This window comes from Mus musculus, chromosome 1 (assembly GCF_000001635.26).
Source record: "Mus musculus strain C57BL/6J chromosome 1, GRCm38.p6 C57BL/6J".
NCBI classification, from domain to species: domain Eukaryota; kingdom Metazoa; phylum Chordata; class Mammalia; order Rodentia; family Muridae; genus Mus; species Mus musculus.
The window spans coordinates 16,251,699-16,269,015 of NC_000067.6; the positions used below are offsets into that span (position 1 = coordinate 16,251,699).

A 17,317-nucleotide genomic window follows, 5' to 3' on the forward strand; every position below is an offset into this window, starting at 1 on the left:
AAAACAAAAAAGGTATCCAAAATAAGTAAGCCCTGTCACCTATGAAATAGGACTATGTAGACTGTTTCTCCGGCTGGAAAGATGCACTGTGATAAGTGCTCACATCCAGGGGCCCTGAGCTTGGTTTGCAGGCCCCATGTCAGTTGGCTTACAACTCTAACCCCAGATCCAGAGAATCTAATGTCTTCCTCGCATCTTACAATCACCTGCCTGGACTAACAATTTTTTAATCTCTTAAAAAAAAAATAAAGGGAACAGAAAGTTGTTTCTCAATAAAGACCTAAAACAGGAATTCTCCCCAGCAGTCGGTCAGTAGCTACAAATCCAACACTTATCTACCATACCCGCTCTTTCACACTTACTCTGGTTAGCTCTTAAAATACTGCACATTCACAAAGTTTATTTTATTACACATGCCAGTTGACTGCAATATAACAGCCATCAAAAAAGCTAAAATTTTGCAGAGCCCTGAAGAACAATGTTTCAGGGCAGGGGGTACAGCTCAGTGATGCTGTGCTTGCCTAGCAGATCGAGACCCTGTCTTCCATCCCAACACCATCAAAAACATTTTTTCTTTGCAGATTATTTGTTTGCTTATTTCATTTTCAGATATAATTAAAAATATGTTCATTATAATATAAAAATTATTGAGTGGATTTACCTTCAACTTAGAATTTACTCTTGTTTTTAGATTAAATCATAAAATGAACTGAAATGATTTCTGATCTAGTTTTCTTTTTGTTGCTGTGATGAAAAAAACACTCTTGACTAAAGCAACTTAGGGGAGATAAAGATTTAAGTTCATAATTGAGGGACATCAGGGCAGGAACTTAAAGCAGAAACCATGGAGGAACATGGCTTGCCAGCTTGCTCACAGGCCCATGATTGGCTAGCTTTCTTGTAACAGCCCAGGACCACTTCCCTAGAGAATGGTGCGGCCCACAATGGGCATCTCCCACTAACATGCTCACCAGCCAGCCTATATAGGTAATTTCTCAATTGAGACTCCCTCCTCGAATCACTGTAGGCTGTGCCAAGTCGACAGCTAAAGCTAAGCAGGACAATTTCATCCCTAGATTGATGACTTATTTCTACTCTCAAACCCTGGCTGAGTGGCTGCAGTAGAGAAGGACTGGGAAGGTCAGGTGCTGTGGGCTGGGAGACTTAGGTCCCTTTGCCAGACACTCCACGCCAATTATGCACTGAACTGTAGACACTCTTCTTTCACATAATGATGACCATGACATCCATGTTGAGGCCTTACATTTGAATAGCACTTAGCACACACAATAACGCTTTTAAATGGAGACGAGTAAAAGTAGAAATCAAGGCAGTGCTACCAAGTACACACTTCTGAAGGCAATCCAAGGTTGCCCAGCCTTATATGGTACACTGTGGGCTAAGGGGGCGTGGCCTGTAAGTGTCTCCATACTCAGCTGCGTGTGTTGCTTATATGATTATAAAGCCAGCAGTGGGACTATGTCCTCCAAGGTGCAGTGACACAATGACTATACATTTCAGTCTGTGGTAGTGGGAAGTGGGTGTCTGTAGAAGGTGAAGGGTGGTGTCTTCAGGGTAGAGGACAAGTGGTATAGTAGGACCCAAAGTCCAGCTCACACTTACAGGATTCAGCTGTTGCTAAAGATGAAAACAGCCATATAACTCTTGGCACTGTGGAATTCTACGACACAAACCCCCTAGAAATGGTCATTCTAATGCTCACTCTCCCACAGGGCCACAGGTCACAGCTTACTGCTTGAACTACTTGGGCCAGCTCTACACTGCACTGTGATCCGTGGCAACCTAGCATAGTGATGTAACTGCAGGAGCAGCATTGTGGCATCAGTTTAGGCAACTGAGCAGCTCTGGGCTCTGCTCACATAGGACTCTCTTAGAGGCATGTATGTGTTAAGGGAAAGAGGCCCTGGGAGCCAGGAATGCAGGTCAGGGGCCAATGGCCATTGCATCTAGTGGCCTTACAACAGTGACAACTGAGTCTAACATTCTCAACCAGATTTACATTGGCAGAGAGGAGGGGGAGGGAGAGGGAAAGGGGGAAAGGGGGAGGGAGAGGTGGGGAGGGGGGAGGGAGAGGATACATATCCCTGATGGATTTGACAATCTCTATTCAGGGCAGATCAGAGCGAGCCAAACCAGGAATGGAAGTTCTCACAGTCACTACTGAGCCCAGGGACAGACCAAGGTAATCTACGGCTTTTCTGTGGCTATTCCCTTGCTTAGATGGCTCTTTTCTCCAGTCTTCGCCTGAAAAGAAAAAGCACTACCCGTGACTTAAGATCCAGCTAAGCTGTCACCTCTTCCCTGAAACACCCCCTCATCCCCTCGGGTGAGTCATTCTTTCCTTTGCACTCTCAGAAATCCTTACCTATGTACCTGTTATAGCTTTTTAATGTGAGGATACATGTGCCTGCATATCACTAGGCCAGTGGAATAAAAGGGGGGTATTATACCCCCAGCTTTAACATGAACTCAAGTTCAATAAATATTGAATGGCTAGATGCAGGTGAAAGGACAGATGAAAACCTAAGGCACAGTGCCTTAGTGTTAGCCAAGTCAAAATTCCCTGAACACACACACATGCACACATACACACACATACACACACACACACACATACACACACACACACACACATACACACACACACACACACACACACACACACACACACACACATATAATGGTTCAAAATCTGGATTCAATTCTGAAAGCAATCTGTGTGCTTGCAGGAAGACTATGATTCCACAGTGTGAACACTACTCACAACAGTCAGCTGTGTGGACAGCATGGGTTTTAATCTGCTCACAGTATGAACACTACTCACAATAGCAGGGTGGGTTTTAGTCTGCAGTCCCACATTATGGCACACTTAAAACCCCAAAGCTGAATGAAATATAAATAAACACACTATGTGAGACTATGCACAAAGGAAAATCTGAAATAATATGTGGTCTATTTAAAATAGGCCCCCACCATTGATACACAGGACTTTAAATAGAACCTACTTTACATAGGTGAGCCTAAATTAACCCAGGATAAGAAATGGAAGCTCTCATCTTGCATTCTGTTGAGAAAAAAAATTCACTAAAGTGTGCCCAAGTTATCAATCATCTATCCAGTTGGGGATCTTCTGAGTGCACAGTATAGTCTCTGCTTCAAAAACAATGAAAAAAAACAAGGAAGGCTGGGTAGGTGGGAGGTGGGAAGGGCAGTGCTCTTCCCAGCAGGAGCTGAAGGGGCTTGTGCGGCCCTAGCAGGGATGGGTATCAGGGATGGATACAAGGCCCAGAGGACTGTGGGAGCTTGGAGTTTTCTTCTGACCTTTGCTTATCACTCCTGTGGACACCTGTACTGGTAAAATTCTGTATTTTGGGTTTTTAATTTTTTGTGTTTTTGAGGCTGAGTCTTATGTAATTCAGGCTAGCTTTGAACATACAGTAATCCTCCTGTCTTAGTTTCCTAAGTTCTGTGGACATAGGCATGTAGGCTAGTACATCTAGCTAAAATTCTATATTTTTAGAGATAGTTGCACTTATTTTTTAATGATCTCTCTCTCTCTCTCTCTCTCTCTCTCTCTCTCTCTCTCTCTCACACACACACACACACACACACACACAATTCAGCTTTGAGGAGGGACTCTTACTGTGGCCCAAGCTAGCCTGGAGCTCACTGTACAGTCAACACTAGACTTGAATGAAGGGCAATTCTTCTGCCTTGGCCTCACAAGGGCTGGGATTTGGGTTTAGCTGCCATGACTGACACTCTTGTATTTTTTTTTTTATTACTAACTTTCCTTTATTTTATTTTATTTTATTTTTTCCTTTTTTTAAACTTTTTAAAAATTAGGTATTTTCTTCATTTACATTTTCAATGCTATCCCAAAAGTCCCCCATACCCTCCCCCCCACTCCCCTACCCACCCACTCCCACTTCTTGGCCCTGGTGTTTCTCCTGTACTGAGGTATATAAAGTTTGCAAGACCAAGGGGCCTCTCTTCCCAATGATGGCCGACTAGGCCATCTTCTGCTACATATGCAGCTAGAGACACGAGCTCCGGGGGGGGGGGGGGTACTGGTTAGTTCATATTGTTGTTCCACCTATAGGGTTGCAGTTCCCTTTAGCTCCTTGGGTGCTTTCTCTAGCTCCTCCACTGGGGGCCCTGTAATCCATCCAATAGCTGACTGTGAGCATCCACTTCTGTGTTTGCTAAGCCTCCGGCATAGTCTCACAAGAGACTGAGTCCTTTCAGCAAAATCTTGCTGGTGTATGCAATGGTGTCAGCGTTTGGAGGCTGATTATGGGATGGATCCCCGGGTATGGCAGTCAAACAAACACATTTTTTCGGCTCGTCTGCTAAGATAGAAACAGTAGGTGTTTGCTGAATTAAGATTAAAATACAGACATTCTAGTTAGCAATGGATCCTGTAGTGTACTCTATACTCCACGAACTAAGGTGCTTAAAGAATAACTCTGTCCTTGTCTTGGACACTGACAGGCATATAAGCTGGATCACTATGTGGTCTGATACCAGTTTTCCAATGGAAAAGGCAAGAATTTCAGAGATCTAGCCAAACCTATAAACACACAGAAAGAAATCATCCTCTACATGCCAGCCTGCAACACTGAGGCCACATCAGTGGTGTGGAGCTGTGCTGGGGCCAGGTAGGCTCCAGGCATTGCTGCCACCACAGCTCTCAGAGAGAAAAGCAGTCCTCTCTCTAGGGAGCCATTCAAACCTGGGCACTCTCACCTTTCCATCTGTAATGTTATCACCGAGATAAATATACTTCCCAGCCTAAGTCACTGGGTACAAAGAGGATATGCACCCACAGGTCCTTTAACTTGGGCTTGAAAGCTTTATCATAGTTTTCTCACGGATGTATCTATTTGATCTTCTTCTCTAAGGAAGTGACCTTATTTGGTCAGTTCTGTTAACATGTCCATCGGTAGATAATGCATGCAAGCCTCAGCCTTGGCCAGTGATGCTAACAGGCTGGAACTGTCTCCGATGGTTGAGCTGGGTGTTATTCTGGATCACAGCGCTGAGTGATCTCTGGGCCTAAAGAGAAGGGGAAGGGTACATGGAGGCTGACAGAGGTGGCATTCAGCACTATTCATTGAAGAAACACGTTTTTCATATTCTGAGAGCCAGCAGGCAGGCACACTAGGGCACATGAATGCCAGTCTGGTGGCAGCATGCCCACTCACACCTGCCTCTCGCACTTCATTTCTAAATTTGCTTTATAAATCTCTTTTCTGGGAACCTCATAGGTGGAACTACTATATAATTAAAATTCTCAGCTTTAATTCCATACACTAATATTGGATGGAGGAGTGACTTCGGGGACTTAGTCTTCATGATTAGGCAATCCAGCATCATAATAATGGATTCGAGTCTCCTGGTTTCTCTTTTGCCGCCAGTTCAGTATTATCCTGCAATACTCAGAAATAGTAATTTTACTTTTCTTCTCAGTATTCCAATACCTTTCACTTTATCAGCTCATCAGCTGATAGATCTGATGAGAGAGAGAGAGAGAGAGAGAGAGAGAGAGAGAGAGAGAGAGACTACTCAAAGCCTCTCCCACCCCAAGGAGAAAGTGGAAAAAACTGAGAACAACAATAAGTCCAGCAGCTTTAGCATTTTCTTTAAAACAAAATAAAAAATACACTAACTTGACTATTATCTAAGCTGTCAAACAGTGATGTGTTCTGAACCTTCAGGACAAAGACATAAGAAAGCTGTTTCTTGATGCACAAATCTGGTTCCTATATGATGTTCAAGGAGGAAACCAGAACTTTATCCAGATGGATCAGAACCAAATGGTATATAGTGAGCTCTGAGCACAGAGAGATCAGGAGGAAGTTGATGCTGGCCAGTGGGTGGATGGCATTGGAGAAGGGCAATAATGCTTGACATTAATTATATATTATCCCACCCGATCCTGGTCAGGGCATATGCCAAGTTCTTACATTCCTGTGGCCAGGAAACAGGGCCACACTAGAGTTTCATGGAAAACAACAGTGTGACCTAAAAATGTTCCGATCACCCAGCTCTGACTACATCTCCAACCTAATGACTTGAGAGAACAGAGGCCAGCTTTTTTTAAACTAATCGTATTTGGAGTGGTTTTTTTTTTTAATTTTAAGGAAATTTCCAAAATTAATTTTTCTCTAACTTCAATGACAGTTGACTTAATGTTAACCCAGCAAGGTTATTGGATTACTGAAGTAGAGTTGGAGATAACATTTGACGGACACCTCAGGTATACCCAGTGCTTTTACTTGGCAAGTAGAGAGGCTCATTTGTGATGACAGTTTTAATTCACAACAAACACGGAGAATGGAAGCTGCTTATGATAGGCTTTTAAAATTGTATTTGTACTGAAGGCATGCCTTCCAGTCTATAGAAATCATTTTAGAGATGTCTTCCATATAGGAATCCAAAACTCTTGACATGGATCCTGAAAGCTACTTGAATGGCCTGGCATTTTCAAGGGAACTTTGAGCAGCTGGGATATTTTTGGAGATGCACCTACACCCTCCCCTCTTCCAAGAAGCAGAGCTTTCCCTAACAAGTCAGCTCTAGATAGGGTGAGTCCCTGGGCCAGGATCTCAAACAGCAACCCCACCACGTGTAGGGTTGCCACTGAAATCCAAGCTGAATCCCAAGCTCAGGCAACTCTGACCCCACATACTGTCACATCCCACACAGGTTGCTATCATCACACCTACAGTGCTGACACAATACCCAGTGGCTTGTTACTAAGGGCCCTGGTATGCTGCCAAATCTATGCATTCAGTAGGAATTTCCAAAACATAATTGGGGCATACTCTTCCTTGCTTTGGCATCCATGCAGCTCAATGTGGGCGGTGTCCCTGAGAGGAGCAGCTTCCAGGAAGCAGCTCCTCTGTGAGGCTCCCATCCTGAGTACATAGAGATCACAGAAATACCACGAGCGTATACAGCCCCTGATGGGATGTTTCTCTTATCAGATCATTCACACAGGTCAGCATGGTGCATCACTTTGTTCCTCTTCTCAGAAGCGCTGCCAACCCAGGGTCGTCCCAAGCCCAGTTTATATCGTCAAGGTCCTCAGCGTCTTAGAACAGTGTCTTATTAAAATACTCTGTGTCTGGAAGACACCCCATGTCCTCTTTGTGCTTGGAGTGCTAGTTGTCACTATGCTTAACCAAAAGAAAACTAGAAGGGTGTGGGAACAGGGGCACTGTTGTTGTCTTAGGGTTTCTATTGCTGTGACAAAACACCACGACCAAAAAGCGAGTTGGGAAGAAAAGGGTTATTTGGCTGAACGCTTCCATATTGTACTCCATCACTGAAGGCAGTCAGGACAGAAACTCAAGCAAGATAGCAACCTGAAGGCAGGAGCTGATGCAGAGGCCAAGGAGGGTGCTGCTTCTTGGCTTGCTAAGTTTGCTTTCTTATGGAACCCAGGGCTACCAGCAGGGATGCCACCATTCACCATGGGCTGGGCTCTCCTCCATCAATCACTAATCAAGAGAAGGTCCTACATGCTTGCCTGCAGCTAGATCGTATGGGGGCATTCTCTAAATCGAGGTCCCCTCCTCTCAGATGACTTTAGCTTGTGTCAAGCCAGCACAGTTGTTCTCTTGATGAAGGTGATTTGGGGAAGGTCACTGTTCTCCCATTAGAAAAGAGATACCATTTGATGACTGTTAGCTTGAAAATTCTTCCCCTACTCCAGGATAACACCACATCTAACTGCTGCAGGTGAGGCTGGTCAATCAGCAAGTACACAGGGGAACTTGTGGAGAATGTTCCAGCAGGGGATGGTGGTGATTATTTCCTCCTCCTCCTCCTCCTCCTCCTCTTCCTCCACCTCCTCCTCCTCTTCTTCCTTCTCCTTCTCCTCCTCCTCCTCCTCCTCCTCTTCCTCCACCTCCTCCTCCTCTTCCTCCTTCTCCTTCTCCTCTTCCTTTTACTCCTCTTCCTCTTCTACTTTTTGGAGACAGAATCTCTCTATATAGTCCAGGCTGTACTGGAACGCACTCTGTAGACCAGGCTGGCCTCGAACTCACAGAGATTCCCCCTGCCTCTCCCCTGAGTGCTAGGATTAAGCCCCTGTGGACTCATTTGTTCTGTGGGGCAATTTTGGAGACACCAGTAGTTTCTTGGTCTGTACATAGCTTCATTTTCATGTTTTTCAAAGCAAGGCTACAAAGAATGATATTGCTTTAACATGATCCAAGGGTATGCAGGTCACCTGACAACTTCCAATATGCTCCCAAGAAAGGACTGAGATACCACATACCACACATGTGCATGGCAGAGCATAAATCCCTCTTGGGCTGGTGGGAAGGAAAACAAGGCACAGACTGTTTCATAATTTCCTGGTAAGGGCTGGATTTAAAATACTTATGCAGAAGTGGGCAGTTAGGTGGAAGACTAGCCTCAGAGGACAGGAATAGATGCCTAATTATACCTATACCATTGCATAAGTAAGGAGTGGAAGGCACGCAGCCTATCTCCCTGCTTTGGAAGGTGGCATGGCCGATGTGGGGAAGGATGGCTTTGGATCATGGTCTACAGCCCGTTATCAGGACTCCCTCCAGTCTTGAGAGTACAGCAAGGAGGATCCCAGCCCCACTGCCCATCCTTCTCCTGCAGCTCTGCCTTTGCTAACGTTTGTCCATTCTTACTTCCTCCCTCCATCTTTTCTCATCGAATTACAGTCAACTTTCTGCTCATACCAACTAATAACAAACTTGTAAACTTAGAGAATATATAGAAGACTTTATTTGTGCTGCATTTCTGACCTCCAAGCCTTGCCTACACAGTGACATCGACAATCAGTGTTTACAGTTGTTTAATAACTGTTCTATTGCTGCAAAGAGACAGAAAGCCTTTAAATGGGAGCTTCCTTATAGTTTCTGAGGCTTAGTTCATTATCATTGTGGCAGGAAGCATGGTGACACACCTGGCACTGGGGCAACAGCTGAGAGAGCTACATCCTGATCCACAGGCCAAGACAGACATTGGGCCTGTTGTAGGCTTTTGAAATCTTGAAGCTCAGCCCTTGTGAAGCACTTCCTCCAACAAGGCCAAACCTACTACAACAAGGCCATACCTCCTAATCCTTCTAATCTTCCTCAAATAGTACCACCCCCTAATGACTAAGCATTCAAATATATGAGCCTATGGGAGCATTTTCATTCAAACCACCACAATAGTATAAGGCCTGATTTGCTATGACACTTGATAATACTAATATGAAAATGGTCAACTTATTTGAGTGCCTCAGACACTATGGGTTCCAGAGTGTGAAGCCTGTAATCATGAAGAAGCTTTCTCAGAAAGCTTTTTGATAGCTCTGTTGTGCTGTTTAATACTTAGTTTGATGGTATTTTGCATCTTGCCAAAGAATATGCTGGTCTTTGAAAATGAAAATGGCCACCAGCCTTTATGTATAACAGTTTGTATATGCTGTGCTCGTACTGATTTATTTCCGCACTTTTCTGACTATCCTCTAACCAGTGAAATAAATACAAATGAAAATCTGCCTTTCATCACAATGTTGTCCAGAAGAAAATTAGATATTTTTTTTTGTGCTTATTCCATCACACATGTGCCTGTCCTGGGGTAAATATGGTTTATGAATGAAATTGTGAGTTCCAGATGATGGTAGAGGGCATTGTTTCCTAATACAGACTATAGAAAAATAAGTCACTATAATTATTAAAAGGCTGAAGACACAAAACAAACATTCACATTTCAGGTTTCTAGGTTTTTCTTAGTTTATACTCCCTCCCACAACCTTGCTAAATGTTTATTTATAGATGTGCAATAAAAATTTGGGTCTGGTGCTTTCATGGAACACAATCTTAGGTAGACGAGCTGAGACACCTACTCCATTTGTGAAAGAAACTTTTGAGAAGGGTGCTTCCTTCGGCCCTGATTTACCCCATATATGGGTTAATACAAGTTTGGTGTCTGTAGAATGATCTCTGCTCACTGAGCAGCTGCAGGAGGCCCTCACAGCCGTAGGATGCAGGGTGAGATGAGGGACGGACCTTATGTCTCCGGGATTGACTGAGCATTTTTCATCTTAACTTTCATTATTAACCTTGCATGTGCAGAGTCCAGGAAGTGGAGGTTAGTGGTTATGGGAAACCTGGCCTTCGAGCTGAAGCATTGTGATTTTTCCCAATGAAGGCCAGATCTGTTATGAAATGTCTGTAGTCCACCTGCTTTTCCTCCTTTTGACAGATGGATGGTATTTTTGAGACACTTAGCAAGCTGTCATAAATGGATAGTCATTTCTAGCTTTGGGATGAACACTTTGCAGGATACTGCCTGAAGCATGCATGAGGCCTGTAGTCTATACTCTGTTTTGTTGCATACAGGCTCCTGAGAAACTGGTTGTCAGGATGGTGTTTTGAGGGGCTCCTCAGTCGTCCTGCACTCCCACCCAACTGTAAACCTGGTTCTCAGCCGTCTCCATTTCTCTTGGACTCCTCTTTGAATGGCAGGACCTGTGGCTGCTTCCTGTGCTTTCAGAGGGTGACACCTATTCTCTATTCTCCTTCTCTTTGCGTATCAGCTTTCAAGCTTTCTGGGAAGCGCTGTTACACTTCTATGAAGAGACTCCAACTGCCAATCTGAAAATATTCTTTGAAACCAGTAACACCAGGTGCTCTGTTCAAGGAGCAAGGAGACAGCTCCATATAATATACAATGCAATGCTTGTTCACAGCAGCAGTGAACAATCTCTCTCTCTCTCTCTTTCTCTCTCTCTCTCTCTCTCTCTCTCTCTCTCTCTCTCTCTCTCACACACACACACACACACACACACACACACACTGCTGCCTAAGTAGTCCAGTGTTTCTCTTAAAACATTCTACGAGCTTCAGGAGATGCAAAGAAACTATCAAAAGTAAACATCACAATTAAGGAACTGTGAGAACATTTAGAAGGAGTTCTAAGCTGAGCAATGGCTTCTAATAATATTCTTAGCAGAAAGGAAGGTGGGAAATCAGATGAATCCTAGATTTATATATGAGAATGACCTCCTTCAGAGTAGTAAAAGATGGGCTCCCGTGAGTAATAAAAGAGCTGTGCATTGCTTTTGTGATGCTCATATGATGTCACTGCTGGTTGGAGGTTGCTTCTATTTGGATACGATTTTCTTGTCATTGTTTTATGAATGAGAGAAAAACAAATGTACAGTACTACTTATCATCGTTACACCTTCTACTCTTGATGAGAAAACTGTTCCTGCCCTTTGGACTTTTTTTGTGCAGGTTTGTTCACCAAAGGTCAGAGACCTGAGCAGAGAAGTCAGGAGAAAGAGATGAGCCCCTCCACAGCTCACACAGACTGTGTGGGTCTGACCCCTCTATTTCCCGTCCCTTTGGGAAGGATGGCTGAGCAGCACTGCGACATACACTTCAATGTTATTTTTCTTAGGTACTGGGAATGGAACCTGGGACTTGACACATATGAGGCAAGTATTCTACCTCTAAGCCACATGCCCAGCCCCAATGTTAAATAATTTAAACACAGGGCAGACAATTTAATGATTTTGTATATGCATGGCATATGATAATGATGGCTTAGGCTGAATTATTTACTAGTCTTTAAAATTTTTGTATGCTTTGTCTTTTGAGAAAAGGATCTCATTATGTAGTCAGGGATGTGGTAGGCACCTGACTGTTTCCTGAGTGCTGACATCATAGGTCTGAACCATCACTTCTGGCTTTAATGTTCCTTTGTTTTTCTTTCCTTCCTTCCTTCCTTCCTTCCTTCCTTCCTTCCTTCCTTCCTTCCTTCCTTCCTTCCTTCCTTCCTTTCTTTCCTTCCTTCCTTCCTTCTGTTTTGTTTTTGGTTTTTGAGACAGGGTTTCTCTTTATAGCCCCTGGCTGTCCTGGAACTCACTTTGTAGACCAGGCTGGCCTCCAATTCAGAAATCCGCCTGCCTCTGCCTCCCGAGTGCTGGGATTAAAGGCATGCGCCACCGTGCCTGGCTCCCTTTGTTTTACAATAGACCAGTTTTTTATGGTCCCTTAGTAAGTAATTTGCTTATTCTCCTTACATTTATTTATTTATCTAACTATTTATTTATCTATCTACCTATTTATTTATTATATGTAAGTACACTGTAGTTGTCTTCAGACACCCCAGAAGTGGGTATCAGATCTCATTACAGATGGTTGTGAGCCATCTTGTGGTTGCTGGGATTTGAACTCAGGACCTTAGGTTCTCAGTAGTACTTCAGTAGTCTCTTAACTGCTGAGCCATCTCTCCAGTCCCTATTCTCCTTACTTAATGTCTACAATCAGTAAATATATTTTGGGTACAACTTATGTTAAGCACATCTTTATCTGTGCTTTAACTAATTAACATTTTGAGACAGGGTCTTATCATGTAGTCCTGGCTGGCTTGGAATTTGCAGCGTCTGCCTGACTCTGCCTCCTGAGTGCTTGGATTAAGCACATGACCCATGCTCTCAGCTCCTTACCTGTTTCTTAGCTCAAGTTTAGACGGCTGCACATCACTTCCATTTCTACTTGCACAGAACATCAGCTGAAGGTTTCCTTCCCACCTGACCTTCCCAGGGTGACTGCTCTCAGTATGAAGTGACCAGCACCAAACGCCACAGCTCTTAGGTATGCTGGCTCAGGCAACAGCTTCCCTCTCATCTCTCTGTAGGGCCTTCACTTTGTCCTTGCCTAACTTTCACTTTCTTTAAGTAAGGCAGGTAATGCTATTAGGGCTATGTCCAAAAGCTCTTGCCTTAGAGAGCAAGAGTGAGAGTGAGAGAGTGGGAGCGAGAGAGTACCTGCTGTAAGTACTTGTATCCAGTGCCCACTGAGGCTAGAAGAGGGTGTCAGATCCCCTGGAACTAGACTCACAGGCGGTTGCGATAGTGCTGGGAACCAACCGGTCCTCTGCAAGAGCCTAACATACCCCAACTGTCCTCTTAACCAAACTATCTCACTATCGCCATGGTTCCCATCTTCATCTCTTGAACAAATTATCATACATTCGAGACAACAGAGAATATCATTTAGCATCTTGCCTTTGAGCACACAACCTGACTGGCAATCCATCTATCACTGCTTTGAACCAGGACACCAAGCTCCAGTTTTCTCACTCAGTTCCCAAGGTTCAGAATCATGAGCTATTCATTCATTTTTATTAATTTCACATTCTGTCCATTTGAACACAACTACAGAATATATACTTGGATTCCTTCTTGCTGAGTCCTGGTTCCTTAAATAAATAATTTCCTGGCTATTACACCTCTAGTCTTTGTAATAAAATTCCTGCTGAGGAGAGGTGAAAGGGCTTGAGCAACGCCTTCCTCCCTCTTGCTTACTAGAAAGAATGAAGGCTCCGGGCAGGATGAAAGAAATCATCCAGGACGGAAGCCAGGAGAAAAGGGGGTGGAGGGAAATTTAAGCCAGTGTCAAGAGGTTGTTGAACAGAAGAATGTGACATAAAAGAGGGAAAAGAGAAGCCACCCTGGCATCTCAAACAATCTTTCTTTGAGGGCCCCTTCCAGAGTCACCGCCCCCATTGATCCATCAGACCTTCCCCACTCTCTCCCTTCAGTGTGCTGCCTTACTTCCAGACCTCTTGCTGATTCTCTGGGCCAAGTGTCTTTCTGTGGCCTCTGTCAGGTCACCATCCACTCAGCAGTAACAAGTGAGTGATGCTCAGCACCTCTCTGATGCCACGCAACTTGCTCGATGACAGCAATTCGGGAAGGCTGTCCCATGGCCTGCACACAATGCCCCAGGCATAGCCTGGATCCCAGGGTCTTTGTGTCCTGGTGAACCCCCCAACATCAAACCTTCTTCTGTCTTCTCTTTCATTTGCCTTTCAAGCCTCAGGCATAACCCAAAGCGAAGACTTCCTTTTCGGATTTAGGCCTTTTCTGAACTGCCAAATGTGAGCTCCTGTGGACTGTGCAAATGCCTAGGATTTACCATTAATTGAAACACACACACACAATCTGCAGTAGTATTGGAGGAAGAAACCTTGCCTTTTAATCTTTGCTTTTCCAAGCTTGAAAGCCATAATTAGTATATGGTACAAACCAAAGTTAGCGGAATCAAATCTTATCTTTCCTCAGAATGTCCCACTATAGTGGGATACAAGAGCCAGCATAGGAATGCAGGGGCAGAGAGGTTCAGTGACACACCCCCAGATATGAATGACTGCAGAATCGGGAAGAAACCACTTCTGCTCTGTTCTGAAACCCTGGCTTAGGAGTTAGAAATAGTGTGGGTGAGCTGGGGGGAAGCTCAGTGGGAGGCTCTCCCAGCCTCCGTGGGGCCTGAGTGTGGCCCCCAACACTGCCAAGAAAAAGGGAAAGGTGGTCTCTTCTTGTGTGTTCCCTTAGGGAGCATGCTTGACAGAGGTGAAGAAGTGGAAGGCACAGGAGGAGGGGAGGCCATAGGTGGAGGACAAGGGGATTGAAGAAGGTGGGGGTTGATACAGCTGCATGGATTTGTCCACAGTCAGTTAAAAAGAGCAGGAGCTGAGAACAACAGAGGGAACATAGACGAGCAAGTTATGGATTTCACTATGCAGAACTCACATGGGGAAATATTCGAATCAAGGCTCCATGAAGGGCTAGGCTGGAGCTGGAATGAAAGAGCTGTCATCCAGGTAACACGGGAAGCAAACAGGCAGACTTAGTATGAGCTCCCAGTTGCTAGGATGTATTTTTATTTTTATGTAATGTTAACCTCACTTAGCAGGAATTTAGCTGGCCATCTGAAGACTGAGCCTTGTTCTGAGTCTCTCAAAATGCACAGGCTCTGTGACTTTGGACAACTGACTTAGCTTCTCTGAACTTTAATTTCCCCTGTAAAAGTAGATCTGATGTTTTGTGTTGCCAGGATCAGTTCTCCTTGTCACTAGTAAATTTGAATTTGTTACAAACGAGTACATTCAGGATTAAGTCAAACTGTTGGGCAGTAGGTATTACTTTATGTCTCCACGGCAAAACCAGGCCCTAGTGGTAGCCACAGCTGCAAGGGAGTCTGGGAGATAGCTACCAGTTTCCCTCAACTATTTTTTTTTTTTTTGAAAGAGCAGTTCTTGCTATATTGCTCATGCTGGACTTGAATGCACAGTCCTGTCTCAGCCTCCTGAGTGCTCGAGTCATGGATTTAAGCCACCACGCCTGCCTTGGTTTTGCTTTTGTCTATGAGGGAAGTATGTGCCAGTAGCAGCACCTGCCTAATCAGATGGAAGAAAGCACTGCTAAGCAGATGTACAGCCTTGAGCAGTGAGCTGGGGTAGTGTATCTAGTCCAGTAGAGTAAAAGTGGTAGACACAGTGGCGTCCCCCATCCCCCCTACCTCCCGCCCTCCTGCTCTGAAAACGTACATTGGCAGAACTGGCCAAGGCAGTATGCCTCTGGCTTTCCTAGGAGCAGAAACATAGTGACCAGTTTCCAACAAAGCTGGTTACTTTGAGAGTCTTACTTTCTATTATATGGTGTCACTGTTGGCTTTTTACGTCCCTCCCACCCATCCATGAAGGCTAATGGCTTCCAGCTTTTCTCATTGATCCCTGGTGTTGGTTTAGTGTCTGCCATGGCTCCTTTGATTTCTCTTTCTCGCAATAGCTCAAATCTGTTATGCTTAATTTTCTCAGATTCCAATACTTGGTTACTATTCCTGTGATTAAATACGATGCTGTGGGTGTAGCTCAGTGTGGAACATTCGCCAACATGTACAAGGCTCTGGGGTTTGAGAAGAAAGGAAAAAGGGAGCAAGAAATTCAAGCTGAGATGTAGGTGAGTTGGTGGTACTCTGTTGGCCAGAAGGCTAAGTGCCCTGACTGGAGCTTGCAGAGAGAGGCCTCAACCAAATCTGTCCACGCCACTCATCTGCCTTGTTTCAGCTACAGGCTGACCCCTGTAGTGGGGGATGCAGTGGAGGAAGATGGGTCTGACTGTTATCAGAATGTGGTGAAGACGGGGTAGTAGTGTACCCCAATTGGGTAGAGAAGGACAAACTTATCAAAACACAAGAAAAACACTGACGTGCTAAGAAGAGATGCCACTGGATTTAAAATGAAGCGTCACAGAAAGTCTTGTGTGCAGGAACAGTGTCATTGAAGGACTAGCAGAAGATCTAACTGCAAGCTAGACAGTGGTGAACAGGACTCCAGAGGGATAACCAAAGGTAAATGAAACATTGGCCTCACACTGAAGCATAAACCAGGCCAAACTGAAATAAAATAAAATAAAATAAAGTCTTTGTTTATTTTTTTAGTGAAATATATGCTATCTTTGATCCCATGTGTTTAGCTATGAAAACACTGTTATAAAACTATCAGTAACAGCACACACATGCACACGTGTGCACACACACACATCTATGGAGGGAGAGAGAGTGGGGGAGAGAAGGAAATCCTTACAATCAAAACAACTGTTGGCTTTACTGAAATCGTTTTTGAAGTTTCTTTAAAGGCCATTTAAACTATGATTCAATGTGCTATTTTTTAAAAAATGTATAATGCAAAGTTTTATGAATTTTATACCATGTAGTAAGGGAAATCCATTTAATAGGGAGATACAGTTTTCAACTAAGTTGGTTCAGCATGTGTGTGTGTGTGTGTGTGTGTGTGTGTGAGAGAGAGAGAGAGAGAGAGAGAGAGAGAGAGAGAGAGAGGAGGGGGAGGGAGGGGAGGGAGGGGAGGGGGGGAAGCATGTACAGCTAACAGACAAAGGAGACAGAAAACCACAGCCCACCTCCAGCTCTAATCTGGGGTCACTGTGCATGCCATGCTGTAGGCTCCCGTTTCACCAGGCAGAATTCATTAAGTACAGAGCAAGTCAATAAAAATGAGCTTTATTAAAAAGAACGGGTGTAATTAAAGGTATTGGTGAAAACCAGCCTGTTAAGAAGGGGTATTGGCTCAACAGCAGCCTGAGAAAAGGCAACAGAACCTTTGCTCAGTTTTAAGCGATGGGGGTGGTTCACAATATGCTACATAATTTGTGATCGGCAAGGTGAATGGCAGTCAGCATGATGTGGGAGAGGTGCCCGTGTAAAACCTCCATTCTTCCAATCGTGGAGACTGATGGTATCTGCAGTGCTGGGAGCTCTGACGAAGGGGACTTTGAGAAAGCCCATGACTCAGCATGACAGGCTGCAGAGGGCTAGAGGTGATTTTCATGAATACTGTCTTGTGCAACAGTCTAGGCACCCGGTGCGGTAAACTGGTCAGACTACATAGTAGAGAAAACACACAGAAGACTCGCAGAGTCTCAAGTCACATGATGGGTCAGGCC

General features: G+C 44.4%; 1 protein-coding gene and 1 long non-coding RNA gene across 16 annotated transcripts in view; one reads left to right on the top strand and one right to left on the bottom strand.

The window, feature by feature from the left end:
* Stau2 (staufen double-stranded RNA binding protein 2) overlaps positions 1-17,317 on the bottom strand; it is a 291,530-nt gene that overhangs the window by 22,896 nt on the left and 251,317 nt on the right. The gene's annotated exons all lie outside the window — the stretch shown is intronic.
* Positions 1,835-16,648, top strand: Gm7568. Of its 6 annotated transcripts, none has more exons than XR_003947749.1 (4): positions 1,889-1,943; positions 2,133-2,347; positions 11,301-15,814; positions 15,922-16,262. It is a non-coding gene; the product is annotated as a predicted gene 7568 (long non-coding RNA). The 6 variants fall into 6 exon arrangements; XR_003947748.1 differs by having other exon boundaries at positions 11,301-14,676; positions 15,673-16,262; XR_003947750.1 differs by having other exon boundaries at positions 1,835-1,901; positions 11,301-16,648.